Raw genomic sequence first — 9841 nt, 5'->3', positions numbered from 1 at the left:
GACTATTCCAAAAGTACATAAAACATTTCAAAGCATTTGAAGATATATTCATTATATATTATGAATATATCCCCAAATTCAAATAGATTATTGATTTAAATTCAGAGACCAAATAATTCCTTAAAAATGTTCCAAAATTTCGGTTTGATATATAACTCTTGCCAAAAGTCACAAAACTATTTTTAGGGCATTTTGGATTCACAGAATGCAATTTAAAGGGTGCTTGCCCTTCTTTTAATTAGATTTCTAAGGTTTCAACAATCCTCAATTCAAGTTTCATTTGAATTTAGACATGATGCTCACATGGAAGCTGGCATAGGTCAGGCCAGAACTAGGGATGTGACAAGGAATCCCTCACGGTTGCGCGACACGGAGAGCACCATAGGAAAGCAACATAACCACAAGCAAATTAAACCAATCACAGCAATTCACCGATTACCGATAGGACAACGAAAATCTACTCAGACATCGTAGGATGGCAACACATCATTGGATAATAATATGAAGCATAAATCACCATGTTCAAGTAGAGGGTACAGCGAGTTGCGGGAGAGTGGACCGCTGAATATAGATGGGGGAAGGTGATGGAGATGTTGGTGAAGATGATGGAGGTCTTGGTGTAGATTGCGGTGATGATGATGGCCCTCGGCGGCGTTCTAGTGCCATTGGAAGCGAGGGGGAGATATCCCCCCTTCTTCTTCTTCCTTGACCTTCTCCCAAGATGGGAGAAGGGATTCCCCTCTGGTCCTTGCTCTCCATTGCATGGGAGGGGACAGAGCCCCTCTGAGATTGGATCTGTCTCTCTGTCTCTCTCTGTTTCTGTGCTCCCAGATTCTTCCCTTTCACCGTTTCTTATATATATCCAGAGATCCTTAACTCTGACTGGATTGAAATCTTCGCCATGAATTTTTTTCCGGAAATTAGATTTCTTGCGGCAAAAGAAGAGCGGCAACCGCCTTACGGGGTGCCCACGAGGGCCAGGAGCGCGCCCCCTGCCTCGTGGCCCGTCAGGCACCATCTCGCGATGATTTTTCTTCCTAAAAATCATAAATATTCCAAAAATATTCTCCGTCCATTTTTATCCCGTTTGGACTCCGTTTGATATGGGGTTTCTGTGAAACATAAAACATGCAACAAACAGGAACTGGCACTGGGAACTGGATCAATATGTTAGTCGCAAAAATAGTATAAAAAGTTGTCAAAAGTATATGAAAGTTGAATAATATTGGCATGGAACAATCAAAAATTATAGATACGTGAAGACGTATCAGCATCCCCAAGCTTATTCCTGCTCGTCCTCGAGTAGGTAAATGGTAAAAAAGACAATTTTTGATGTGGAATGCTACCTACCATAATCTTGATCACATAATCTAATCATGGCATGAATATCAAGATACGAGTGATTCAAACCAATAGTCTATCATTTGACATAAAAACAATAATAGTCAGGCATCCCAACAAACAATCATGCCTTTCAAAATCTAAATGCTTACAGAACGTTATCCCTACAAAATCATATAGTCTTTTATGCTCCCTTTTCTTAACACAAGGTACCCCTCATGCCTATCCCGGTGTCAGCCAAGCAATTGGTTCATACTTTTTAACGCGCTTCAGCTTTTTTTTCAACTCTCACGCAATACATGAGCGCAAGCCATGGATATAGCACTATAGGTGGAATAGAGTATGATGGTGGAGATTGTGTGGAGAAGACAAACAGGGAGAAAGTCTCACATCAACGCGGATAATCAACGGCCTATGGAGATGCCCATCAATTGATGTCAATGCGAAGAATAGGGACTGCCATGCAACGGATGCACTAGAGCTATAAGTGTATGAAAACTCAAATTGAAAACTAAGTGGGTGTGTATCCAACTTGCTTACTCATGAAGACCTCGGGCATTTGAGGAAGCCCATCATCGAAATATACAAGCCAAGTTCTATAATGAAAATTCCCACTAGTATATGAAAGTGATAATTCAAGAGACTCTCTATATGAAGAGCATGGTGCTACTTTGAAGCACAAGTGTGGTAAAAGGATAGTAACATTGCCCCTTCTCTCTTTTTCTCTCATTTTTTTATTTTCTCTTTTTTTGGTGGGCTTCTTTGGCCTCTTTTTTTATTTGGGCTTCTTTGGCCTCTTTTATTTTTCATAAAGTCCGGAGTCTCGTCCTGACTTGTGGGGGAATCATAGTCTCCATCATCCTTTCCTCACTAGGGCAATGCTCTAATAATGATGATCATCACACTTTATTTACTTACAACTCAATATTACAACTCAATATCTAGAACAAAGATATTACTCTATATGAATCCCTTTGGTGGTGTACCGGGATGTGCAATGATCTAGCATAGAAGAGATATAAAAAACCAGACAAGCCATAAAAACATCATGCTAGCTATCTTACGATCATGCAAAGCAATATGACGATGAGTGCTTAAGTCATGTATATGATGATGATGGAAGTTGCATGGCAGTATATCTCGGAATGGCTATGGAAATGTCATAATAGGTAGGTATGCTGTCTGTTTTGAGGAAGATATACACTACACCACGACACTTTATTCCCTACTGATGTGTGTTGGCAAAATTCATTTTCGCCGACCGACAGTTAGTTCAAGAAACTCCTAAGTGATAGTTGGTTGGGAAAACATTTGTACAGCGAGAGACGGTCGGTCGGGAATACAAAAGTCTCTGCTTTCAAACAGTTGGCTAGGAAAGATCATATCCTCATCTAACGATCAGTCAGCAAATAATGCCGACCAACAAGCAGGTGGTAAATGGGCCTGCGCGCAAACGAAAACATTTAGCGCGGCCCAGCCCGCGATTTTTTCCTTTTTTCTCTCAAAACTAGAACTGCCCAGGGCGCCTCACTCTATTCCCTTTCTCCCTCGTCTCAATCCACCCCTCTTGTACAGTGCCGCCTAGGTCCTAGGGTTACGACTCACGCCGCCACCGACGGCCATTGCAGGGGCCATCCCTCCTTCCACCACCAGCCACCCCATTCGCGAGCGTCCACCTCCCCCTCCCTCACATGGAGCCACTGCCCCAACCCATGCCAGCTCCCTCTTCCTACCTTTCCATGGAAGCAGATCTGAGGGGGCGGGGGAAGGGGGGCAAAGGCCGTTCGCTCCCGATGGTCTGAAGCGAGGTAGGAAGCCTCTGCTTCCTCCACGTCCAGTAAACTAGGAACAAGGCGGCAGGTGGCCCCATCTCTCCCATCTACTTTGGGTGACCACGAGTAGCCGCCACCCATGGAGGCAACGACATGGGTATGATCATCCTCCCTCATATGGTCTCCCTCTTCTCCTCTCTACCTGTAGTATACAGATTTCAACCCCCAGCGATGGACCCAGGCACCACAGTGGCCCAGCAATTTTATCTTAAGAAAACTAACTCTGCTTTGATTCATGGATTGGTTTTGCTATGAGCAGTAGTGTTTCCTTCTTTCATCATGTTATCTATTAACTATCTATTTTACCTGTGTGAATCCTTTGTTTCAAACGTAAAATGTTTCCTCAGAATGAATAATTTGTGCCCTATGAATCATTGCTGCTATCCTCTGAATAATTCGAGATTGATCTATTATTCAATGCCATTTAGTGGACGTGTGTCAACTTATAAGATTACAAATACATGAAACATTTCTCCTCTTGTTATTATACTTAGCTTTCCACTGATGACAGGAAGAAGAAGGCCGTTCACAAGACCACGACCACTGATGAAAAGAGGCTTCAAAGGACCTTGAAAAGGGTAGGAGCGAACACCATTCTTTGTATCGAAGAGGTCAGCGTTGTCAAGGATGACGTAGTTATCCAATTTTAGAATTCAAAAGGTGAAATGTTGACATGTTAAACCGTTAATGCTATTAGCACCGAGGATCCGCTTACACATTTCTTCTAACGTTGGTGATTCTTGATTTCCCACAGTGCAAGCATCCATCACTTCAAACACATGGGTTGTCACTTGTCAGTGGAGCACCACGGACAGAAAGCAAGTCTTTCTTTAGAATTTCATGGCTTAATTGTTTCATCAAGTAGATTTCTTTCTTTGGAGCAACATAAATATCTTTAAGATATGTCAAACAACTTTGGCAGTGGTCTGATCATTATTTGTACATCTAGTTTTAAGTTTGATCGGTATGTATATATTATTAATGTAGATGGCATATGATATCAACTTGAACTGCTTGTCCATCCAAATCAGTCCTGTTATGTTTTCAAAGTGAGCTTGCAGTGTACTTATGCTAATATCAGACTTGAATATGTACACCTTGCCTCAAATTCCAGTCTTAGTTACTATGTAGTATATTTTTCATTCATGTTCCTCTTTAAGTTTATTTATATATGCAATAAAATTAGTTGCAAACCAAACTATTAAATTCCTCTTGTACCATATATGTTCTTTCAAAGCAGTACTACATTCTTTGACTTGACATAACTGCAATTTCACCTTTGGCTCTTTACTTTTTACAGAGCTGCAAGATCTGCTAGCAACACTTATCAACCAACTTTTGTAAGGTCTGACTGGTTTTGTATAGGTGAGTATTTTGACACATCTTGAGTTTTGTCATACTATTTGACTATGTTTCTTTTTTTGCATTCTTTTTTCTTATTCTCACTTCCGCTGCGTAATTGAGGTTATGCCAGGTTGCTTGTTTTTCCTTATGTGGTCATATCATCATGAATGATATGGCAAATCTTATTTTTTGAGCATGCAAGTGATGAAACCTAGTTTTGATTATTGTTTTGTCTTTGTGGTCAGTAACTAGTTGAAATAAATTTTGCATCATAGACATTAGCCACTAAAGATGACCAACTCCTTGATTTATAAGTGAGTCTGCATACTTTGTTAAGTTTGAGGATTGGTAATAAAATAGGTACTTACCATGATACATGAATTTGGTGGTTACAGGGTAAGTACCTATTTTATTATTTCAGTTGTATACATGATTAATGTTGTTATAGTAAGTGTAATGAATAGATGATTGATGTACATGCATCCGTTATTATTTTGTTCGGGAGATACTATATTTTTCTTTATAATAAGTGTAATGAATACATCCATTTTTGTGCGACGGCATTGCAGAAATATTCGATAGAGAACTCAATAATCAAACCTACCAACATGTTAACATGTGAGGGTGCAATTGAATTGATTTACATAAATCTGGAACAAGAGGAAGAACTGAGGATTCTTCAAGAAGCTGCTTCTATTTATGCACAATTGCGTCGTAGCCAGGTAAGATGTACATAGGCCTTTTCTAGTTGCTCATCTATCAATCATCCTTACTCATTTGTGATTAGCATATGAAAGAACAAGCACGATTGTACTTTTCTTCCAATGAATAGAAGAACCACACCATCAGACTGACGTACATTCATACTACTATATTGCGGTCCATTTTGAATAATAAGATAGGTTACAAAATGAATGTCAAACAGTTGGCTGGACATTTTGCGTCAGTTCTGATACCATTTAGAAGTTAAAACAAGTCTATCTCTGGAGATTTTCTAAAGTTTTAAGTGTGTACCAAACCAACTGAATATTATAGATACACTTGTTACTTCTACTTCAAACCATTGACACCCTGAAGTTTGCAGGGTTCAATGGTAAAGAACCAGCAAATGGTAAAGAACCAGCAAGTGATGTGTTAGCATTTGCCTATCTGCTCTGGTCAAATGGTAAAGAACCAGCAAGTCTGTAGACTTACCATGTAGTATTTGCGACACTTGAATTCACAATAGCTTGATGAGCCAATCGGTACATAAGTTTATCATTGTTTTACACTTTTAGTTCTTGGTCAGCATTGACTTGATCTCTCCATCAAAAGAACTAATTGCTCAATTAAAAGAGAAGTGAAACAGAGCCTACTTTCATTTAATTGGTTTCCCTGTGTTTTATTGAAGACTACAATATGGTTTATGGTATACGGCTACAGAGCCTACTTTCTGCCATTAGTACAGAACACTGCTAGTTGCTGTTAATTATAGTTAAATTTATCAGAACATTGTATCTTGTTTACACTGGTAGCTGCTTATTGCTTAATAGTAATATTTTAATTTGGAATTACAGAACACTCCAATTAGCACATCCATAGTACAGAACAGAGCATAATACATCGCTATTTGCTTTTAAAGTTGCTATTTCTGAATCCTGTTTCTAGGCCAATATAGTAAATTGTATCTTTATCAAGATCTTGACTAACTATCCCTAAAAAAAGATCTTGACTAACTATATTTCAATATGGCAGCACGCATAATTTTTCCATTCTATCCAGCCATGAAGAAGGCGCCCACCCATGAGCTATTAGTCAGTAAGTATCAGGAATAACCTAGTATTTATAATCTGTACGTATAGAATAATTAGCAGTGTACATATATTTAGTTATCATACAGATGCTGGTTATGCCTTTGTAAATTGCAAAAGAAATGTGTAACCTGGTTCTACATTTGAGATAGTAATTTTAAATTTCCGATATATTTTTCCTTGTATGGCTGTAATAGTAATGCAAATATTGGTGGTTCGCACAACTCATTTTTATTTCTCTCATACCTATGACACTGTATTCCCTACGGACATTTATTTTTTGGAAACAAGTGTTAGAATATTGGGTGCTGGTACATATGCACAATAACTTAAGTATGTCCCTAGGAACACTAAATGATCAGCAATCGTACAAAGGGCTTCCATTCCACATCCATGGCCACTGCTGGGAGTCGATTGGTGGTGTTCATGTTCTGAAATGCTACTTTTATAGATTAGGTAAGTGTATTCCTCATTTTGTGCTCTTGTGTGTGCACAGTGCAGATATGAATTCTGCCTGTATTCAATTTTATAAATTAATTGAACATTCTAATAATTGAGACTTCTTTAACTTCTGTAGGAAGCAAACATAAGGAAATGAACCATGAAGCCGGCGATCCGCGTCAATTGGATATTTTAGCTTTCATTTTGTACAACTGATGTCTCGTACTTGTGTCTTTTTGCTGTCCTTCTGTAAACCTGATGTATGGTGTCTTGTCTTGTGCTTAGAACAGACTGAACTGTATGTATATGACAATTAGTTAATGGAATAAAAATGGTTTGGTAAACCTGATGTGAACCTGATGTATGATGTCTTGTGATTATGCTTAGAACACATGAACTATATGTGTGTGACAATCAATACCAAATGCTAATTAAAGTTGTGGTTGGCTAAACAAAATGTTAACGAATTATTGGTCGGGAAAAGAAAACACCATCAGATTGTTGGTCGGCAAAACAAACCCCATCAAACAGTCGGTCGGGAAAGGCTAACACAAAGCCCAACAAAATGTTGGTACAGAAAGAATACCCATCTGATAGTCGGTCGAGAAAGGCCCATGGTTACTCTAACAGACTGTTGGTCGGGAAAGGCCCATGACAGGCCCAACAAACTGTTGGTCGGGAAAAATACCCCTTGGCCATCAAGCAGTCGGTCGGGAAAGATATGTGGTCGGGAAAAAGCTTTCCCGTCTGGACTTTCCCCAACAGACAACATCGGTCGAAAATAGTCTTTCCCAACCGACTGTCTGTCAGCGGACATTGTTTTTCAGACCAACTTGTGTGTCGAGGATGTAGTGCTGGGGTGTAGTGATAAGGAGGCTTATGTGTGACAGAGCGTATCGTATCATGGGGTCTGGATGCACCAGCAAAGTTTGCACCAACTCTCGAGGTGAGAAAGGGCAATGGACGATACCGAAGAGGCTAGCGATGATGGAAGGGTGAGAGCGCGTATAATCCATGGACTCACATTAGTCATAAAGAACTCATATACTTATTGCAAAAGTTTATTAGCCCTTCAAGCAAAGTACTACTATGCATGCTCCTAGGGGGGTGGTAGGAGTTAACCATCGCGCGCCCCCGACCTTCACGCAAAGATAAACAATCCAAATACAATGCGCGCCAATGTGGTTACATAGTTAGGAGACCATACGTGCATGCTTAGGGAATCACAAACCTTAACACCAATATCCTTACTACACAACCATCTACTAGAACCTACCACATATTATCATCTCTATATCGCAAAACTATTGCAAGGAATCAAACATATCATATTCAGTGATCTACAAGTTTTATGTAGGATTTTATGACTAACCATGTGAATGACCAATTCATGTCATCTCTCCAAATAGATATAAGTGAAGCAAGAGAGTTTAATTCTTTCTACAAAAGATATGCCCACGCTATAACAAATATAAGTGAAGCAAAAGAGCATTCTACAAATGGCGGTTTTCTATGTGAAGAGAAATAGGCAATCCAAACTTCAAAAGATATAAGTGAAGCACATGAAGCATTCTATAAAGCCATACTCAAAAGATATAGGTGAGGTGCAAAGAGCATTCTATAAATCAACCAAGGACTATCTCATACCAGCATGGTGCATAAAAGAAAAGTGAAAACTAAATGCAAAAGACGCTCCAAGATTTGCACATATCACATGAATGAAATGAATCCGAAAACATACTGATACTTGTTGAAGAAAGAGGGGATGCCTTCCGAGGCATCCCCAAGCTTAGACACTTGAGTCTCCTTGAATACTTACTTGGGGTGCCTTGGGCATCCCCAAGCTTGAGCTCTTGCCTCTCTTCCTTTTCCTCATATCGAGACCTCCTCGATCAAACACTTCATCCACACAAAACTTCAACAGAAAACTCGGTGAGATCCGTTAGTATAATAAAGCAAATCACTACTCTAAGTACCGTTGCAAACCAATTCATATTTTGTTTTTGCATTTTTTTCTACTTTAATATAACTTTTTCATGGCTTAATCCACTGATAGAAATTGATAGTTTCATCAAAACAAGCAAACTATGCATCAAAAACAGAATCTGTCTTAAACAGGACAGTCTGTAGTAATCTGAACATTCACCATACTTCTGTTAGCCCAAAAATTCTGCCAAAATTAGAAAAAATAAAAAAAATACTTTATAGAAAGACAGGGCAAAAAGTTTCAGAACTGTTTGACGTTCCAGTAAAAAAGGTAAAATCGCGCACTACAGCCTAAGTTTCTGTCCTGTACCGCACAAACCAACAAGCATTGTAAACATCCTAAAGGCAAACCTTGGCACATTATTTTTATAATACAATGGAATTGTACAAGGGGATAATTTTTTTTGAGAAGTTTCTGTAATCAAGATTCACAAAGTTTTTGTAGGCATGAACAAAGTTAAAGGAGCTCCCCCACTTCAACAATGCTTGTCTTTCTTACTTTCTCTTTCCTTTTTGATAAGTTTTGGGTTCCCCTCTTTATTTTTTGTTTTTAGACTATATAAAAGCACTCAACAGAAATAAATGACTCTCTAACACTTCCGGGTTGTCTCCCTGGCAGCGCTTTCTTTAAAGCCATTAAGCTAGGCATATAGAGCTAAGTAATGGATCCACCCGGATCCCAAGATATATCAAAGCCAATTTTAATTAACAATGATTTGTAATTTAGTAGTGAGCGCAAAGTAACATATATCAAGCAACAACGAAGTATAACTCTCTTCCTATGCATCGGCATGTCATAAAAGAACAATTCATGCACACATAGTAAAGGCCAATGCATAGTATAAGCAGTTTCTTGCAATTTTATCGTGTGGGAAACATAGAGAGGTGGAGATATAGTTCCTCTCTCATAATAATTGCAAGTAGGAGAAGCAAGCACATGCATATGATATCTATCAAAATCATCATGTGTAGTATTGAAATGCAACCCATTAATATAATCCTTAATAAGCACAAACTTCTCCGATATATTGTAGTTTGGAGAATTCAAAAAGATAATAGGACTATTATGCGTGGGTGCAATATCAAAAATTTCATGTTTAACATAAG

General features: G+C 38.9%; 1 long non-coding RNA gene across 1 annotated transcript; it reads left to right on the top strand.

Moving 5' to 3' along the window:
* The first annotated feature begins 4284 nt into the window (after positions 1 to 4284).
* LOC119322255 lies at positions 4285 to 6372 on the top strand. Its single transcript, XR_005155484.1, has 3 exons — positions 4285 to 4538; positions 5087 to 5239; positions 6252 to 6372. It is a non-coding gene; the product is annotated as an uncharacterized LOC119322255 (long non-coding RNA).
* The last annotated feature ends 3469 nt before the right edge of the window (positions 6373 to 9841 follow it).

Source organism: Triticum dicoccoides, chromosome 6B (assembly GCF_002162155.2).
Source record: "Triticum dicoccoides isolate Atlit2015 ecotype Zavitan chromosome 6B, WEW_v2.0, whole genome shotgun sequence".
Lineage (NCBI taxonomy): Eukaryota > Viridiplantae > Streptophyta > Magnoliopsida > Poales > Poaceae > Triticum > Triticum dicoccoides.
Note: the sequence above shows the minus strand (reverse complement) of the source record. Positions and strands in the feature narration are given on the sequence as shown.